Source organism: Lissotriton helveticus, chromosome 5_1 (assembly GCF_964261635.1).
Source record: "Lissotriton helveticus chromosome 5_1, aLisHel1.1, whole genome shotgun sequence".
NCBI classification, from domain to species: Eukaryota; Metazoa; Chordata; class Amphibia; order Caudata; family Salamandridae; genus Lissotriton; species Lissotriton helveticus.
Genome location: NC_136065.1, coordinates 2,079,563,129 through 2,079,583,375, shown reverse-complemented (window position 1 = coordinate 2,079,583,375; position 20,247 = coordinate 2,079,563,129). Strand labels below are relative to the sequence as shown.

Here is a 20,247-nt window from a genome sequence, read left to right as displayed (position 1 = left end):
TAAAGCGGAACTGGCCTGCGGTGGTCACTAGAGAATAGCGGCCAACTGGACTCCCGGAGGTTGAGGGCGGGACGGAAAGCCCGTACCTGGCGGACGGAACACGAAGATACGGTGACCTCACGAAACAGGAGTGGGGCGGACACAAGAAAGACCATGGCGGGCAGGGGTCCCAAACACACCTCCGCACAAGCGAGATTGGACAAATTCGCCTACGACAAAAACACCTCACCCCAAGTGGACTCTCGTAATTCTACGGGCAAGACCCAGGAAGGAGACGGCACGAAGAAGGCGACGCTGGAGGATGTAATGCGTGCCCTGGCGCAGGTGCAGACCACGGTGGGCTCTACTGCAACTGAAGTCACCCTAATTAGAGCAGACCTCCAAAAGATGACCGAAAGAGTAAAACAAGTGGAGGTGGTAACGAAATCCCTGGTGGAAGACGTCTCAGAACTGCAAGTGGCAATGGAGAAGATGGCGGCCGAAAACAAATTCAAATTCAGAGACAAGATGGACGATCAGGAAGGGCGCTCGAGGAGGAACAACGTTCGAGTCCTAGGAGTTCCGGAATCTGAAGGAAAAGGGGCAATGGACCTTTATGTTGAGGATTTGATCAAAACACACCTGCAGCCCAAGGGCCTCTCACACTTCTTTTCGGTGGAAAGGGCTCACAGAGTGCCTGGTGGAACGCCCAAGCCAGGAGCGGCCCCGAGGCCTATCCTACCAAGACTCTTCAACTTCCGAGATCGGGACGCCATCTTGCAGGCGGCCAGGGTATCCCCACCCATCAATATCCAGAACTCAACTATCGCCTTCTTTCCGGATTACACTGCCGAGGTGGCACGCAGGAGGAAGACTTTCTTGGATGTAAAGAAGGCGTTGAGGGCGAAGGAGGTGCCCTACTCCATGCTTTTCCCGGCGCGTCTTCGTGTGGTGGCAGAAGACAAGGTCTGGTTCTTTGAGACACCGGAGGCGGCACGAGACTGGTTAGAGGGCTGGAGACCCGCGAGCCAGTCACATCGCACGAAACAACAGGCCCGGATCCACCGAAATGATAGACCCCCAGGGTCACAGTCATCTGGAAGGGATGGGGGAAGTGGCTCACCGACGTTGGAAAGTCAGGGAGCTGCAGGAGGGGTGGAATGCTGACTCTACGGACTGCGCCGCTAATTTCTCCGTTAAGACACTCTCTGACGGGGGGACAAGCCTGGACACTGGGCCTGGAGGGCTCACAGGAGGGCAGGGATGTCGCCTGCTCCGGAAGATTCTCCACCCCAGCGCGCAAGTAAACTGTTAAAGGGATGGGTTAAGCACTCTGCTATGTTGGGGAGGCGGGCGGTTGCAAGTCCGTTTAGCAGGGAGGCAGGGAGGGGGGTGGAGGGATGGGGTTGTTTACAAGTTTTTGAAGTTCCACGAGCAAGGTCTAGCAACGCACCTGTACATATGCATAACCTGGGTCAGACAATGCACGGACGCACCCCGAGAATGGGATCCGAGTACCACTACCTACCTTACAAGATACATAATGCAAGACACACAAGCACATGCAGCTGAGGAGGGGATGCTGCGATCTCGGGTAACGCCACTCCAGCTCATGTCATGGAATGTGAGGGGGTTGGGGGACAAGATCAAAAGGGGGTTGGTGTTGAATGCGGTCAAAAGGTTGGGGCCGGCCTTGGTGCTCCTCCAGGAGACGCACCTTACAGGGTCCGCGACGAAGGCACTTGACAGAAAGGGATACAAGATGATGGTGCATTCCGAGTTTTCTACGGGCTCAAGGGGCACGGGCATACTGATGAAGAAGTCAGCACAGTTCATTACACTCAGTACCAAGGTAGACACGCTAGGGTGTTTCGCAGCACTTCAGGGCCAATGGGAGGGGAGACTCCTGAATGTGGTATCAGTCTATGTCCCTCCGGCACTACACTCGACCATACTTCCAGCGTTGGGTAAATTCCTGTTGGACCTACCTGGGGGAGACATAATAATCGGAGGAGACTTCAACGCAGTGATTGATCCCACTGCGGATAGGTTACCGGTGTTGCCACAAACGGGGAGTCCCTCCCAGATGCAAAGATTCATGACGGCACTGGGACTGATCGACATCTGGCGTTACACACACCCTGCCGCGAGGCAGTACACCTACCACTCAACGGTGCACAATAGCCTGACACGAATAGATTACTTCTTGGCGCTGGGAGGTGGACTACAACAAATCGACTCTGCTGACATACACCCTAGGGGGATATCTGACCACTCCCCGATCACACTCGAACTATCCACGCAGGAACGGAAACATAGGAGAATATATCCACTACACGCATCATACCTCAAGATTCCCAAGATTAATAAAACACTTAAAACAACGACGTCCCACTACTTTAGGGAAAACACAGAATCAGTCCATTCACCGGCTACCCTATGGGAAGCTTACAAAACGGTGTTACGAGGCCAGGCCATAGCCTCTATTACGGGACATACAAGAGAGAAACACCGTGAACGGTCTGAATTGGAACTGGCACTACACGCAGCGACGGTGGCACATGAGGCAAATCCCACGCCAGCGACCTCTCAGACCGTAATTCTAAACCAACAGCTACTCAGGGAACATGTTAAGCTACAGACGGTGTCCCAGATCACAGACACGGCCCATAGAATATATGACATAGGGGACAAGGCAGGGAAAATGCTGGCATGGCTGGACAGGAGAGGAGGTAGTGCTAGGGGCATACAGCGCATCCACGACAAACATGGGAAGATAAGCACGAGCCCTGAGGAAATAGTGGAGACGCTAGCTGAGTATTTTGAGGGGGTGTATACGCCGGAAACTATGGTGACAGCAGAAAAGGCGAGAGCAACACTGGAGAACGTCCCCATACACACGCTCTCACCAGAGGAAGGGGCAGAATTAGAGGCAGATATCACGGTGGAGGAAATCCAAAGGGCGATTCACGACGTCAAGCCGGGAAAGGCGGCCGGGCCAAATGGTATTCCAATAGAATGGTACCAGTCAGCGGCGGACAGACTTAGTGGTCCCCTGCTGGCTATGTATAAAGATAGCCTGGAAAAGGCCATACTTCTGATGGACCAGAGGGTGGCAACCATAGTTGCAATCCCCAAGCCCGGGAAGGAGCCGGGAGAGTGCGCGTCATATCGCCCCATCTCCCTCCTTAACGCCGAGATTAAAATCTTAGCTAAACTCCTCGCCACCCGGTTAATGGCCTTCCTACCCCAACTTATACACCCAGACCAGTCAGGCTTTATGCCACATAGGAATACCGCACTCAATTTACGTAGGGTGCATAACGCACTGGCTAGAGCGGAAACACTATCGGAAAAGGCGGTAATCCTGGCGCTAGACGCTAAAATGGCGTTTGATATGGTGGAGTGGGAATACCTGTTCGAAGTCCTAGAGCGTATGGGTATCGGCCCGAAATTCGTGGCCTGGATCCGTCTGCTCTACACCGAGCCATTAGCACAAGTAGTAGCGAACGGCCATATCTCTCGGACGTTCCAATTAGGGCGAGGCACCCGTCAAGGCTGCCCGCTCTCACCGTTGCTTTTCGCAATCGCGTTGGAACCTTTAGCGGCCCAGATACGCTCCTCCCCACTACTGAAAGGAATTGCCTGGTCAGAGGGATGGGAAGACCGCCTGTCTCTATACGCAGATGACATGTTGGTGTACCTGACGGAACCGGAGTGGAGTGTACCGGCACTGCTGAAGCTTTTTGATGACCAGGGTAGGGTGTCGGGATATACTTTGAACTGGAGCAAGTCAGAAATGTATGTACTACAGGGCCCATCCCCTGTGCTGGGCGAAACATGCCCTCTCAAAATGGCGGGATCCTCCTTCCGATACCTGGGTGTCCATGTTACGAAGGACCCAGCGGAATTCTTCCAAAAAAACCTGTTACCACCACTTGAACGCCTGAAACAGGATGTCAAATTCTGGGCGGCGCTACCGCTGACAATGTTGGGTAGAGCAGCACTCTACAAGATGATGTCCCTACCCCGGTTCCTGTACATCCTGGAAAATACCCCATACCCGGTCGACACTCGATACTTCGGGAGGGTATCCGCGCTAATAGCTGGCCTCATGTGGAATAACCGCCCGACAAGGATAGCTCAGGCTAAACTGCATAGAGGGTGGTACGATGAAGGGATCGCGCTACCGAATCTGCAACTCTACTATTGGGCCGCCCAAATGAAATCCATTAACCAATGGCTGCACGTACCTCAGGACGACCCTGCATATCGGGCGGACAGAATTCAATTAGGTACCAACACCCTCCTGACCCCACTCTATGACCAGAGGAAGGTACGTACACTCGTGGGGCCCACAAAGCTCACTGTGTCACTGTGGCATAAGGCACTAGCGAAACTGGGGTGGAAAGGGAAAATCACGAGAATGACCCCTCTATGGGACACGAAGGCCCTGGGTAACCTAAGGAGTAGTAAAGGATTCACGTTGTGGGACAACATAGGTCTGTCCACGGTGGGAGACTTGTGGGACAAGAACACAGTGATCCCCTTCGACCAACTGCGACGGCAATATGAGATGGGGCCCACGGAACTATATAGATATATACAAGTGAGACATGCCTTACTAACCGCCATTCCAAGTGGCACGAAAATCCCAGAAGCGTCGCCCATGGAAGACAGGCTACTCACAGAATTTATGCAGGAGCGAGCAACCTCCCTCACGTATCGCAAACTAGTGAATAATCTAGCGGACCCGACCATAGCGCTAAAAGCTAAATGGGTGGAGGAGGTAGGGGACTTGGACGAGTCCGAATGGAACGAGGCGTTGGCGGCACCCAAAGAAGTAGGCATATCGGCGAAATTCCGCCTTGTACAACTTAAGATCTTGCATAGGGTGTATTACACGCGAACGATGCTATACGCTATACATAGAATACAACACCCATATTGTCTGCGAGGGTGCGGGGAGGAAGGGACACTGTTTCACACCTTATGGGAATGCTCCCGCATCCAGGAGTTCTGGAGACAAGTTATGCGGACTATTTCGCAAACTTTGGGAGTGTCCCTGACTCCCGAACCACGAAAATGCTTACTCAACGTATGGGAACCCACAGATCTCAACAGACACGGACAACAATGGTCCACATTAGGAATGATAGTCGACAAACGGGACATAGCGCAGAAATGGGGGGCAGCGACCACCCCGTCACTAACACAGTGGTGTGCGAACATGGACAGGGTCATGCTAATAGAAAGAACAGTCTATACAGTTAGGGCATGCCCGCATAAGTGGAACAAGATATGGCTCCCATGGAACACATTCAGGGGGGACATATGTGAATCCCTTGAAGAGGAAGACTCACTGACATCAGACGAGGAAGATGAAGAAGAATAGTTAGAATGTAGGGAAGGGGGAACACGAAACACAACTTGAGAGGGCCATTAGAAGTAAGGAGGGGGAAAGGTAGGAGATGTGATCATGGCATGGGAGGAAGCGGGGAGGTCACCGACCATGGAGGCAGGGACGAAAGCAGACAGCGAAACACTGGACCTGCGTCCATATGACATACAAGCGATAATTAAGGCCGAAGCAGGGGAGCTGTACCCATCGCTAGGGAAACTATAGACCCAAAGTGGTAACTTCTAGTTGATTTTCTTGTTGAAGGTTATAAAATAAAAAACTGGACCTCTATGATTCGCGTTGAGATAATGGCACACCCACAGGGGTGACAGTGAACTGCCACCGCGCCCCCGGGATGGCGGCTAATGGGCTGTGTAACACGTCCAACAACATGCACTACAGTCAGATGGCGGCCGGCCCCGGGGTTGTAGGCCAGAAGCTGTGTAATGTGAATAACCAAACAATAAAGGTCTTTTAAAAAAAAAAAAAAAAAAAGTACTTTCTTCACATAACTGTATCTTAAATATCGTGACATAATATGACACCGAAGAAATTAATTAGGTTTCAATTTGTACAATCCAATCAGAAAATAAAGAGCAATAACGGGTGTATCAAAAATAATTTGATTTATATTCAAAGTACAAGAAACAAGTTCAAACGAACAATTCTCACATACATTAAAAACAGAGAACACAATCCAAACAAATATAAAAAAATATCCTAGCCATCAATGTATAGCTGCCCATCTCCATACAATCAATGATTAGTCCGTCCTATACATAGGATTCAAGACTCAAAGTAAATCCATTAACAATAACTAAAGAGATAAGTGGGTTATACGTCGACATTTTGGTCTTCATTGCAATATGTCAAAGAGACCATCTTCAAGACAAAGATAGATTTTGTGACATTCTTAGTACCCGCTCTGACGGCTTCCAACTTTAATGGAGTGCAGAGCTGGACCGAATGATTCATGCTTCAGCGAATATGTAAATAAATTAATTTTCTCCATGTGAGGTCAGTTGATTTGTAATCAAAGTTTACTTTGAAATATTATTGAAGAGACCTCATTAAGATATACTGTGTCAATCTCGAAATTATCGAGCAAGGAATTGAAGACTCTCACAAGATCTACAATTGTTTAAATTGTGTTTTCTGTTTTCATTGTATATGAGAATTGTTTGTTTGCTTGAACCCCCATTTCTTGTACTTTGAGTATAATCAAATTATTTTTGATATTCCCGGTTATTTAAATTTATGAAGATCATCACATCTGCCTGCCTCGCCGCTCAACAACAGCCCAGCACGGCTCGGCAGACATTGCCAGCAACCCCGAGGTGCAGGACCAATCGAGGGAGACTGCTGTGTCTGCCTGCTTCCTCCAGCCACCAAGGCTACCAGTACTGTTGCTGCAGCGCCACGCAAGGACAGCTCAGCATGGTTGGCCACCTGCCTAAAGGAGGAGATCCTGACACTGCCGAGCTTTGTTCACAAGGCCATCATCCTCCCAGCTTCCCACCCTATAAAGGTACTGTGTGTATTGAAACCCTCAATGTCTCCGGAGCCGACCTGCGCGTTATTGGGGGTGGCTGGATTTCCCTGAATTCCACTGGTCTTGAGGGACTTGCAGTTGCCTTACTGTTTCCCTGACTGTTGACACAACGCATTCGTTTTAACGCGCTGAGAAGGCCTGTTTGCCGATCCTCTGCTTGGATCCCTATCATTTCCCCAGCGTTACCGTAAATGACCTACTAGAAGCAAATGTGTTCTCTTCCAGGGGATACTCATCAATAGTCATAAGCACTGAATAGTCCTGCCCATGTGTGGGATCCCGGAGCAATAGCCAATAATATGTATATATCTCCATATATATATACATAAATACCCATATTTATAAATAATATGCATATACAGACGATTTCCTACCAGCTAAAACGATGGCCCCCCTGAGTATTCTTCTTGGACCTCAAATCCAAGATATAATCAACCACTCCCTCAGGGAAGGACACGTGCCCAGGGAATGGAAAAAAGCAGTGGTGAACCCTATCCGGAAGAATGCCGCGCTTCCATGGACGGACCTTTCCAACCTCCGACCCATCTCCCTCCTGCCATACCTTAGCAAAATGACCGAGAGGCATGTGAACACCCATTTGTCAAATTACATCGAGACAGCGGAGGGCCTGGACCATTCTCAATCTGGATTCAGGCCCAATCACAGCACTGAGTCGGCCCTCATCTCAGTGACCGACAACATCAGGATGTCACTGGATGGAGGGGGATCTACGATTCTGGTGCTGTTAGATGTATCCGCTGCCTTCGACGCGGTGTCACATGAAATACTTCTCGGTCGTTTGAAGGAGGTGGGCCACGTACAAGTTGAAAAGCGTGGGGCTTAGACATGAGCCCTGTGGCACTCCCTTGGTGAGCTCCCTTTGGCGGACATTGTAAGGAAATATGGGTTCACCCCGGTGTCGTATGCCGACGACACCCAACTCTTATTCCCCTTCCAGACCCTTACGCCCGCAATTCAAAAATCTTTTGCAGACGGGATGAGAGCAGTGTCAGACTGGATGGCACGAAATTGCCTCCAGTGCAATGTAGCTAAGACAGAAGTCATGTTGTTCGGTGGGGCTACACTCTTATGGTCCCCAGAATGGTGGCCCTTGGAGTTGGGACCTGTCCCCAGCCCGAAACAAGTTGTCAAAAATCTTGGTGTACGTCTGGATCAAGCACTCCTGCTTAAAGAACACACCAACCAAGTTACAGGTGCATGTTTCCGCGTTATCGGGCTACTACAACGTGTTTTTCCATTTTTGCCCGATAACTACAGGAAAACACTAGTCCAGACGTTAGTAATCAGTAGGATGGACTACTGCAATGGCCTGCTTATCGCGGCCAACGAGAAACAACTAAAAAAACTGCAAGTGGTCCAAAATACTGCGGCGAGGCTGGTCCTCAATGCTCAACCCAGAACCCCCTCTCGTCCTCTTCTACACCAGCTCCATTGGCTGCCGATAAGGCAACGCATAGAATTCAAGACGTGTTGTACAATACACAAATGTCTGTTTGGCACGGGACCCAAATACCTGAAGGAAAAGTTTGTACCATACACTCCTGGACGCACTCTACGCTCCAGCAGTCACCAATTACTTCAGGTCCCAAAGTTTAGAAGAACCAGACAAGGAGGTCGCGCCCTCTCCTACAAAGGCCCTGTCCTATGGAATTCACTTCCTGCCATGCTGAAGCAAATCACCAATCTAGAATCCTTCAGGAAAAATCTTAAAACTTACCTATTCACCCAGTCTTAAGAAATACTTTTGCTAACAGCATATGGCCATGATTGAGTCTTTCTGATAGGAGCGCAAGCGCAGAGATATCCCTCCGGGGTTTGATTCAGGCGCTATACAAGAACATAAATAAATAAATAAATAAATACATATACATATGCAGCCTGAAAACACACTACTAGGCTCCAAAACTGCCATAATTCCATGTATCTTTTACATTTGACAAAATAAAGACACATATCATCATAAACATATGATATATATAAAGAAAAAACTGCCCTGAGATTGCTTTGAAACATACAAGCTTTATTTTCAAAGGTAAAAAGGCAAGATCATAGAGGCAGAATTAGCCTAGTCAGGCTGCATAGAAAACAATTGGAAAATTGGCGCTGTGCCTTTAAGAACTCCAGGAACCCCCAGGCTCCATCATGCACCACAGGTGACAGTTAGGTCAGTTCTTTTTTCTGGCTCCTTCTGTGAGGATCCAGGAGCATTGATCTCGCCAGTTGGTGATATTTTATCACTTTTTTCTGGTAAAATCGTATTTTTTTTTACTTCACTCGACGTCTTTAGTCCTTAGCTGACTAATTCAATAATTTTTTCTGACTTTTGGCTATTTTTTCCCGTCAAAATGCCGGCCTTATTTAATAAGTGCCCGGCCTGTGGAAAAAAGATGGCTAAGTCAGACCCTCATTCGGTCTGTATTGCTTGTCTACATTCTTCCCACAAGCCAGACCAGTGTTACCACTGCATCAAGTTTTCCAGAAGAACCCTTAGAGAAAGGGAGAAGATTAAGCTGCATTCCTTACAATAAAGAGGAAAAGGAACAGTGAGTGGGCGAGAAGAACATCACTCAAGAAAGCACTCCTCTCAACCAAGAGAGCACAAAGAAAAAAGTGAAAAAAGGAGGCATCGGACTCCTACCCCGTCGAGGGACAGATCAAAGGTACCTTTGTGCTTAGAGTCAGCGTCGAAATCGCCGTCGAGACGTCCGTCGACGTCGAAACATCCTTCGCCGTCAAAACATCCGTCGTCGTCGAGACATCCTTCGCCGTCGAGACAAGGTGAGGAGAGACATAGGATGAGGTCGTCACCCACGCGTAGGCGGTCCAAGTCTGGCTCGCCTACGGCATCTAGAGGTCGGTGCTCAACGTCGTCACATCAACGTCAAAGCTCGCCGCCGAGAGGCTCTGGACCAACGTCGAGATCGCAGTCGACAGCGAGAGGTACGATGACATCGACGTCGAGCCGAACAGCAAGGGCTTCGACGCCGAAGAGCCCTAGACTTTCGACGTCGAGACACATGCCATCGACGTCGTCGCAGAAGAGGTCGACGTTGAAGAGATCACCGTCGAGATCTAAGAAAAGGCCTTCCGGGTCTAAGAGGTCGAGATCTAGGTCGACGTCGAGGAGATCTCAATCAGCTTCTCCCCCAGCGAAGGGACCTAGAGCGGCGTCGAAGGACTGTTCGACGCGGGACACGCAGGTGGTGACATCAAGGAGTGATTCTTCCTCCCCAGGGCTTCAGATAGTGCAAGTATCTCCAGAGCCCTCACCAGTACCGTCTCCAGCCCAGCCAACCAATATCACACCGAGATGGCTAGGAGATATTAGAGAGTGGAAGATCCGTAGGATTAATCTACCATGGTCTCCTTCAAGATCCAGGTCACCCTGGATCCAGTTGGTGCAGTCTTCAGGAAGGCATGAACGTACCACGCAGAGGAGGTTCCCATCGGTAAGAAGGCGATCGTCACGCTCTCCTAGGAGTAGGGCATTGCGAAACCGATCTCCTAGAAGATGAAGCTGTAGGTCTTCTTCATGGTCGTCTGATTCCAAGGCGGACTATTCGCCGACTCTTTCTTCCTCTCCTCCAAGCAGAATATCGCCCATTGATGATATTCTGACCTTTAATGAGGCTCTCTGCCATGGGGCTTCGAAACTCCACATTGAAATGCCAGTCTCTACCACCAAAACATCGGTGATCTATGAAACCCTGCACCAAAAGTCTTCCTCAAGACCGTTGCTTCCTCTAGTGCCTGGATTGCTGGAGCCAGCTCTTCAGAAGTTTCTCACTCCAGCATCGGTGGGGGCTGCACCATGTAGTATCACCAAGAAATATAAGGCTCCTGACAATGATCCCTTCTTTCTGAGGGCTGACCCTCCACCGGACTCTGTTATTGTGTCTGCGGCACGAACGAATCAGACAGGGGTAGCATCATTGACAGTGCCCCCAAATAAAGGCAGTAAGGCCATGGATTCTGTGGGTAAAAGAATGTGCACTACCTCGGCTTCCTACATGAAAGTAGCCAGCGCTTCGGCCCTGCTGGGTCAATATGATCCCTCATTATAGGACTCCATGTCACGTTTCACGGAGAAGCTCCCTAAAGAGGACAAGCCAGACTTCCTTGAAATCCTACATGAAGGTGGCTAAGTAGCCAATCAAGTGATCAGTGCAGCGGCTGATGCCTCAGATCTAGCTGCTCATAGCTATTCTCATGGGATTTGTGCCCGACGCTCTGCCTGGCTTCGATTGACGGGGTTGAAACCTGAAGCACAACATCGTATCCCTAATCTCCCCTTCAATGGATCCTCACTCTTCGGATCTCATGCCAATGATGAAATGTCTAGAATGAAGACTGAGCTTGATACAGTAAAAGCTGTGGGACTCGAGAAGAGGAAGGACTTCAGGCTACGGCATCGCCCTTAAGACCGGTGACAAAACCAACAGAGGGTTCAAACCCCTCAATGGTCCTCTCAGCAAAATCAGGGAAGGTCACAATTCTCCCAGCGTCGTCCTGGTAGAGGAAGAGGTGGTAATTCCAAACAGTCCACACCTTCTGCCAAGCAACAGCAACAAAAGTAGTGAGTGCTTCCTTCCCCTATCTCCGTTACCAATTACGGTGGAGGGAAGTGTACGTTTCTACCCGGAAGAGTGGCCAAAAATCACACTAGACAAGTGGGTGCTGAATATTGTAAAGAATGGGTATACCATCAAGTTCAAGTCCCCTCCACCTTCCATTCCTCCTCAAAAGACTGTCACCCATCGTATAAATCCTTTGAGGGAAGAGGTGTCTGCTCTACTCCTAAAGAACGCTATCGAGGAGGTCCGATGGCATCAACGTCGACAAGGGATCTAATCCCGCCACTTTTTGGTCCCAAAAAAAGGTCCAAACAAGGAGTTCAGGCCTATACTAGATCTCATACATCTCAACAAATTCATTCTACGAGAAAAATTCTGAATGCTGGCATTACATCAAATAATACCACTTCTACATTAAGGGGACTGGATGTGTTCCATAGATCTTCGAGGTGCCTATTTCCACATACCAATCTCTGCAAAGCATCGGAAGTTCCTAACGTTTCGCATCCAATCAAACCACTTCCAATTCACGGTCCTGCCGTTCGGGCTGAAGTCGGCGGCTCGCTCTTTCTCAAAGTGCATGGCAGTGTAGCTGCTTTCTTGAGGAAACAGCACATATTTGTCTACCCTTACCTAGACGACAGGCTTCTCAAGAGTGCGTCTCCCACTCTTCTGCAACAACACATCACGCACTGCAATCACCAATTGCTTCGGCTTGGTCTGCATGTAAACTTCAAAAAGTCCATCCTCAATCCAACACAGAGGATACACCATCTAGGCGCAACTCTGGACTCAGTCAACGCAAGAGCGTATCCTTCGGAGGAGAGACTATCATCAATTCTCCTCAAGTGCCACAAACTCTCTTGAAGACACCTCGGCCCATGGCCAGGCAGATCTCCTCCCTACTGGGGTCTATGGCCTCGTGCATTTTTCTCGTTCCAAACACCAGGCTGCACATGAGACCTCTGCAGCAGACTCTGGAGGACTAGTGGTCCCAAATCTCCAATCACTGGGAGGACAAGTTATCAATACCTCTATCAGTCTGACTCTCCATCCGATGGTGGATGCGACGTGTTCATCTCATCGGGGGAGTTCTTTTTCAAGAGGACATTCCCCAACAGATTCTGGTGATGGATGCGTCCCTTCAGGGATCATTACAAATCCAAGGGATGTGGTCAGAGAAAGAGCAACTATACCACATAAACATGGTGGAACTCAGAGCTGTACATCTTGCTCTCAAATCGATCTTTCCTTCAGTAACATCGACCTCTCTTTTTGTTCAGACCGACAACACAATGATGATGTACTACCTGAATAAGCAGGGCGGAACCAGATTCAGACCCCTGTCGCTGGAAGCACAGGCAATTTGGAGATGGGTTCTAACACGAGACGTGAGAATATCTGCGGTTCACTTACCGGGCGTTCTCAATGTCCAAGCGGATGACCTGAGCAGGCATTTTGCAGAAGCACACGACTGGGTGCTAAAACAAGAAGTGGTGCAAGACATCTTCCACAACTGGGGAACACCAGACATCGATCTCTTTGCGGATGCCGAAAACGCAAAATGCCGCGTCTTCCCCTCCAGGTACCCGCAACCAGGGTCCAAGGGGAATGCTCTGTGAATAGATTGGTCAGAGACATTACTTTACGCTTTTCCACCGATTCCACTCATTCCTTTGGTGATCAGGAAGCTGTACAAGTCCAAGACAGACATGATCCTGGTTGCTCCAGATTGGCCTCGCCAGTGGTGGTATCCGGAACTTCTTCACCTGTCCAAAGTACCACACAGGAGGTTGCCTTGTCATCCGGATCTGCTAACCAGGGCAAGCGGCAAGGTGTTCCACGCCAACCTGCCATCCTTGAGGTTAGCAGCATGGCTCCTGAGTTCATCCAATACGGACATTTAGGCCTCTCTCAGGACTGCATGCTGATCTTAAAAGAGGCTAGGAGAGCTTCTACGAGAAAGTCTTATGCTTTTAAGTGGAAGCGTTTTTTTCACGTGGTGTACTCCTGAAGTTCATGACCCTATTTGAGGTCAGGAACAGGTACTGTTACCATACTTACTGTATTTGGCCAAAGAAGGTTTACAATATTCCTCTATAAAAGTTCACCTGGCAGTGATAACAGCATATAGAAAGTCTCCCACTCAGGCTTCTTCCTTTCAAATGCCAGTTGTTAAGGATTTCCTGGAGGGTCTCAAGAAAGTCTATCCTCCTGTTAGGGCTCCTTCTCCTCCCTGGGAGCTGAATGTAGTCCTCTCTAAACTAATGAGTCCCCCATTCAAACCCATTTACAAGGCTTCCCTGCAACACCTGTCATGAAAGACTGCTTTTCTCGTGGCAATCACATCTGCTCGCAGGGTAAGCAAGATGCAAGCCTTATCTCGTTTTTCATGCGAATAGAGTGGTGTTACATACTCACCCGAGGTTCTTCCCTAATCTGGGTTTGGATTTTCACATTAACCAGTCAGTCACTCTTCCTACGTTTTTTGCCAATCTGGACACTCCGGCAGAGAGAGCTCTGCACTCTTTAGATTTAAAATCAGTGTTGAAATTCTTTCTTGATAAAACAAAGAGTGTACGAAAGTCTGACCAACTGTTTGTGAATTATGGTCTGTTGAATACAGGTTTTCCTGCCTCTAAAAGGTCAATTCCTAGATGGATAGTGTCATGCGTTGTGTTATCCTATCAGGTGGCACAAAAGCAGCTCCCGGGTAAGCCAAGAGCTCATTCTACAAGAGGCAAAGCTGCTACAATAGCAATGCTTAGGAATGTACGATTAATGACATTTGTAAGGCAGACACATGGCGTTTGGTTCATACTTTCACACGCGATTACTGCCTTGATTCTGATACTCAGACGGATGCTCAGTTTGGTCATGCATCCCTGAGGAATTTTTTGGGTAATATATGTTGGTAAACTGTTTTTTTGATATGCTGGTAATCGTCCGCAGGGTATGGGGATGGGCTTGCTACTCTATTCAGTGCTTATGACTATTGATGAGTATCCCCTGGAAGAGAAGGATAAGTTACTATCCTGTAATACTAGTTCTCTTCCAGGGGTATACTCATCAAAATCATAAGCAACCCTCCCTCCTCCCCGGAAGAATACCAGGCCTATATATGTGCCTGTTACCCATGCTGTGATTACACTGTTATACGCCATCCAAAATAACTGACCTAACTGTCACCTGTGGTGCATGACTGGAGCCTGGGGGTTCCTGGAGGTCTTAAAGGCATGGCACCAATGTTCCAATTGTTTTCTATGCAGCCTGTCTAGGCTAATTCTGCCTCTATGATCCTGCCTTTTTACCTTTGAAAATAAAGGTTGTGTGTTTCAAAGCAAACTCAGGGCAGTTTTTTCTTTATATATATCATATGTTTATGATGATATGTGTCTTTATTTCGTCAAATGTAAAAGATACATGAAATTATGGCAGTTTTGGAGCCTAGTAGTGTGTTTTCAGGCTGCATATGTATATGTATATGCATATTATCTATATATATAATGTAGTAATTGAGTCCACGCTAGTAGGTAGTTCTCAAGTAGATTTATTGAGCAGTTAGATTATAACAAGTACAAGCTCAATAGGAGACCCCACCAGAAGCATCCATCTAGGTGCTCAGCCCATCCAACTGTCACTACCTAGGCAGAACACCAACATTCTGACAGCTGCTCCAATGAACATTCCATTGGTGGTAGAAAGGCATCACATTGAGAATAGCAGGATACTACATATCCCCTTTTCTTATACAGAAAACAAAAGCTTGAAACAGTAAATCAGAACCAGGAAAATAAAAGCAAGCAAAATTATCAAAAGAAGGAAAGTAACAGTGAAAAGAGAACACCTGCAAATTAAAGCAGCAAGAGAAATAAAGAAACTCGCATCAGTAAGAAGAATCAAGAAATAGAAATAGAACAAAGGAATCAAAGAGAAATCCAGAAGTAGGAATAGAAGAATGGAACCAAATGTATATACCATATCCTCTTCTTACACAACAGCAGAAAAGAATAGAAGAACGCATAAAGACATCTCCAAAACATACCTACTGGCCAGAACAGGAATGATTGAAGACTGAAAAATAGAAAGTATAGAACACAGAAAAGCAGAAAAGGAAGAATAAAACAGAAAAGAAGATGAGGAACAATTAGGGAGAAACCTCATCAAAACACCATTAACCTTAAACAAAATACAAATGAGTAATGCAAAGGTAATAGTGCGAGAAAATTTATCAAAATACTATGAAAACAGAACATATTTAGCTATAAATGCATGAAAGCACTAAAATATAAAAAAAAATAAGCTAAATATGAAATTAAGACAAATCTCTTAAGAAAAAAAAACGTTGTGCACCATATTAGAAACAGAACTTACTGACGTTGTAAGTATAAATATGAAACTGTGTGGAAAAACCACATTGTGCACATTATAAAATGCTAATTAACTAGCAAGTATGAGTAAAACTCATTACGATAATGTCAAGGGACAGTATCCCAAGCATAACTCCTCGGAAGGAAACTAAATTCATACCTACACAATTTATGTGGGGTCCAAGTGTGGACAACTGAAGTGGTGCTGGAAGAAACTAAAAGGACATCGGTCGTCCTTAGCAAAATACAGACAAATAAAAAAAACTCGTGAGGTCTGTGTATGGACAATCGACGTGCACTATTGCAAACTAAAGGGAGTATAACCCTATGTAAAACACAGACAAATAAAAAAAACTAGAAAGATCTGTGTATGGAGAACTAATGTGCACAAACTTATGGGGCATGGACTACCCACAAACACCAATTACATGGGAAATTGTACTTCAGGATACTAACCCTGACAAAATGGAAGAAGACACACTACAACATGGGCATGGACTACCCAGACAGAAACTACCTCCCCTAGAAAGGTTACACATCAGGATACAAACCCTGACAATATGGGCGAGCATACACAACTACGCACACAAAAACCATCTTCCTTAGAAAAGGGCACCTCAGGGTACCAACTCAGATAACATGGATAGGCATTAACTATCTAAAAACACCAAACTACATCCCCAGCGCAGAATACACACTTTTCATAGGAGCTATATATTGCTATATTTAAAAACACACACAACTTTCCGGAAAAAAACAGTATTAAATAAAATGCAGAGAAGAAACGACTGCAACACAAATAAATAAATAACATTAGCTCCGGTGAGCGATCTCTCACCCGGGGTTTTCGTACTCAGCTGTGCGCGGTCATCACTGAATGTTTCCACAAGATGAGAGGACCTAAGTAGGAAAGATGTAGGATTCGTCGGTTTCCCACTAGCGATGGCAATACACACATAGTGTCCCAAAATTTGATGAAAAATGAATCAAAAGTAGTTTGTGTGCTGAGGTATAAAGAAACGTTGCAGCCGAAAGATAAATGCCTCAAGAAACGTGGATGTGACAACAAAACGAAGAACTGTACAGCTGCCCTCGGACACGCCGAACAGTAACCAGGAAATGCACAGAGCAAGCTGTTGTCGTGGCAACCAAACAAACACAGAATGGCAGCTATGTCGGTCGTAGCGACGTAAGAAGCATGACTCCAAAGACGTCACAGGCGTCACAAGAGAATCTCGCTTCACCAACTCCCCGAAGTATTCCACAGATGTCATCAAACGGGCGGCAGGCGGGAAGGAGGGAAGATCGCTTGTGACCAACCGTCGACCAACGGACATCTAGGACGGTGAGTAAACAAGTTCGGAGAGGAGTCCATCCAGAGTTTAAATTGTTCCTTAGATAGTTTTTGTCTTTAGATCACGCGTAGGTTCCTCCTTTTAAGAATCGTCGCCAAAATAATGTAGTAATTGAGTCCACGCTAGTAGGTAGTTCTCAAGTAGATTTATTGAGCAGTTAGATTATAACAAGTACAAGCTCAATAGGAGACCCCACCAGGAGCATCCATCTAGGTGCTCAGTCCATCCAACTGTCACTACCTAGGCAGAACACCAACATTCTGACAGCTGCTCCAATGAACATTCCATTGGTGGTAGAAAGGCATCACATTGAGAATAGCAGGATACTACATATGGGTATTTATGTATATATCTATATGTAGATACATGCATATTATTGGCTATTGCTCCGGGATCCCGCACGTGGGCGGGACTATTCAGTGCTTATGACTTTGAGGAGTATACCCCTGGAAGAGAACTAGGATTACAGGTAAGTAACTTATCCTTTTCAACAATGTATTTGCATTCACAACTTTTAGCAATCATAACTCACAAACCTTTGATTGGATTTTTGTCATTTTTGTATTGTCTGAAAGAGGAAAAGAGTTACTATGTTTCTACACAAGTATGGAGTCTTCATGTGGTGTTTTCACTGTACTACTGTGTGTGTGTGTGTGCACAAATATTTTTACACATTGCCTCTTTAGTTGAGCCTGACTAGTCTGTGCCAAGCTACCAGAGGGTGAGCAGAGGTAAACTTTTAGTGTGTACTACACTTGCTCTGACTAACACTGTGGTTCCAGGTTGGCTACGGTGCATACCTCTGCCAGCCAGAAACCCAATTTCTATTACTACCTTTGTGGTAGATGTCTCTTGACACAAATGCAGTGTGGTATTTCAATGAGAAGAGAGGCTGAACTTCTTTGTTGGGAAGCTCTGAGCCTCTGCATGGCATCTGGCGTGTCTGGCAGGCTCCTTGAACACCAGAGCTGACAGCCTGAGTCTTCATCATTCTTGCTGACTGCAAGTGCTGTCTTTATCCGGAAGTGGTCAAGCACATTGTTGCCCATTAATCATCCCTCCATGGTCCTCTTTGTGAGAATGCATACTGCCCATGGTTCTGTGTCCTCTTGTTTTGGTAGCAGGGAGCTTTGAGTGATGTGTTTTGGTTGACATGGCAGTTTCTGCTTCACAGTGCATTTCCCCATACCCTTATATGCTCGTGTTTTGTGGACATTGCGCCAAGACTAGACCCAAGTCATTCTGAACACCCTGGATTAGCCAAGGAGGTGTAGTGTTATACCTCTCTGTGTTTCCCCTCTAGCTGAATCTCAGCGTAGACCGCCTCATTATGCTTCGTAACCCACAAAAGAGTCTCCATATTATGCCCCTATATCTTTTGAGTACCTCAGCGAGGAAGTTCAATGTTCGCCAACACTGTATCTTTCATATATTCACATGCTTGACTCTTTCCCTGTCATCAGGCCATGAATCCCCAGTAACTTTAAATAGCAATAAATAGTTGTAAAGTGTTTATAGGCATCTACAGCTGTGTTTGTTTAGTAGCACATCCACCTCATTTGAAGCCACCCAATCTTCAGCTATTGAGATGGAAGTGCTAAGCTCTCTTACCCCCCGTTAGTGGCCACCATAAATTAGCAATTTACCACATGTTGTGCCTGAGGGTGTCCCAGAGAAGAGCTCTGCTCTAACCTCTCTTGGACTTTTACTTTCCTAGTGTTACCTGGGCATGAACCAACATTCTTTTCAGCTTTCGGAGTATTGCAAGTTGTTTTTGGTGTATTTTTGTGGAAAATCTCCATTTTCTGGGCCTCTCATGTGCCACCGACTGGCATCATGACTGACAGAGAGAAGAATCTTTTGTCATATTCTGCTACACCTGTGAACAGAACAGAAAATGGTCTACACTGATGACCCACAGGAGTAGTGTATATGTCACCTTTATCAAAAAAGCCACTGTCATTGACAGCCACTTTATCTACAGCATTCCAGTCACAACCTATGGGAGAGGCCTTGCCACCGACAGTGAAGAGATAATCTGTGAAGATATATCTCTTCTTCTACTGTCAGCAATAACCCATCTTATGACAGCCAGACTTAAATTGATGTCTACGACCTCATCAATTTTGACAACAACCTCAACGACGATACTATCAACAATGAATATTTTAACATCTGTTTACTTTTGACCTATGAAGGTGACAGTACGTCTACCCACTCAGATACTGACCTGGAGCGAGATATCAGCGACCAGGACAATCAATCACTCAATCAGGGGGTTTAAAGCATGCTACTCACCCGTGAGGATCTCAAGGCGCTGGGGAGGAAGGGGACGCAGCTCCGAGTCAGTCAAAAATCTAGGTCTTGAGACTCTTCCTGAAGGTGTGCAGAGTAGGGGAGCGTCTGACTTTGACTGGGAGCTCTATCAGTCGACTATTCTATCTCGTCTGGATTATGCCAGTTCCCTCCTGTTGGGGGCAAATAGAGCTGAGATAGTCCGGCTGCAGCGTGTTCAAAACGCTGCTGCCAGAACCTTGGTGGGGCTCCCGCGGCTCTGCCCTGTTGCTGGCATCATTCGGAGACTTCACTGGCTTCCCATGGAAAAGCACATCCAATTTAAGACGTTGTCTTTCTTTTAAGATTCTGAAGCTCACTAGGCCTAGCCTGTTGGGTAATATGCTTACTCCCTATGTTCCTCCTCGCCAGTTGCGCTCTGCGGGACAGCACCTGGTCAGTGTTCCTCCCTGGGTGAAGCGCTGTTGCGCGGGGTGCCGTTTCTTTCGCTGCTTGGCGAAAAAGTTATGGAATTCCTTGCCTGGGCAGATACGCAGTATGGTGTGTCTGCTTGTTTTTAGGAAAGCTATTAAAACCTTTCTCTTTCCTTTAATTTAGCCTCCGTGGTCTTCTTCTGGGGTTGTTTTGTTGTGGCGTTTGGCCCGCCTTCTGATGCTTAAAAGCTCCGGGACGCCCCTTTGCTGGGGCAGCTGTGCACTAT

The 20,247-nt window shown here is 47.2% G+C and overlaps 1 protein-coding gene across 7 annotated transcripts in view; it reads left to right on the top strand.

The window, feature by feature from the left end:
- Positions 1–20,247, top strand: part of MSH5 (mutS homolog 5) — a 1,532,005-nt gene that overhangs the window by 1,033,251 nt on the left and 478,507 nt on the right. The window lies entirely within an intron of this gene.